General features: G+C 36.4%; 1 long non-coding RNA gene across 1 annotated transcript; it reads right to left on the bottom strand.

The window, feature by feature from the left end:
- Positions 1-418: 418 nt before the first annotated feature.
- Positions 419-732, bottom strand: LOC111673763 (uncharacterized). Its single transcript, XR_002762123.1, has 2 exons — positions 643-732; positions 419-557 (listed from the first exon to the last, which is right to left on the bottom strand). It is a non-coding gene; the product is annotated as an uncharacterized LOC111673763 (long non-coding RNA).
- Between the last annotated feature and the right edge of the window lie 9 nt (positions 733-741).

The raw sequence follows: 741 nt of genomic DNA, 5'->3' as shown, positions 1-741 counted from the left end.
TTGAATACTGGCCAGAAGTGTTTTTGCAGAACATGATGTCACAGCAAAGTTGACCTTTCGGATATAAACTAAAACATTTAATCCTGCAAGACATTTTAAATTGTGTCATAATTGGCACATGAATTCATCTCATCACCATTAATGTTTTTCAGTGATCCTATATGTAAACTCTGCTTGCATTACATGTGGTTAGGTTAATCAATAAACTTTACATTAAGCTTTGCATTTTTAAATTTGGGATATTTTTAAGTAAAACGCATCAGTTACTAAGTCAAGTCCCCTGGATGTGTAAATGTACCAAATATGGAAAGCAGTCACAATCCACTTACCTGCTTTCACACTTGCATTTGAAGTCAAGTTAGAGGAACCAATTGTGGCCTTGAGTAAATATCAAATGAAATCAACTGAATAAACAAAGTCGAAGTGTAAAAAAACACTTTTATTGTTGCCAGAGTCAATGATTTAAGACCAGTCAGAAGTTGCACCACCCCAGTCAGATGCCTGGGCAGTAGGGGCAGTGGACCAGTCCTCGGTGGCAGGCTGAGTACTCCAGTCCTCTGTAGGGGAAAAACATTTAGAATTGAGTACACAAATACTTGCACCTTCAGATATTTTATATACACTAATCAGAATATAACTTACCTGTTTTGACAGGTGCAGCTGCAGCTAGAAAAAGAGAAAGTAAAGTTTTAACAGTAGTTCAATATCAGTACAAAGGCAAAACAAATGCAGTTATACAAC

Source organism: Seriola lalandi, unplaced genomic scaffold (assembly GCF_002814215.2).
Source record: "Seriola lalandi dorsalis isolate HSWRI2012SDOR001 ecotype SW California unplaced genomic scaffold, Sedor1 jcf7180002011668, whole genome shotgun sequence".
Classification (NCBI taxonomy): Eukaryota; Metazoa; Chordata; class Actinopteri; order Carangiformes; family Carangidae; genus Seriola; species Seriola lalandi.
The sequence above is the reverse complement of the archived record's forward strand: the minus strand, read 5'-3'. Positions and strand labels throughout refer to the sequence as shown.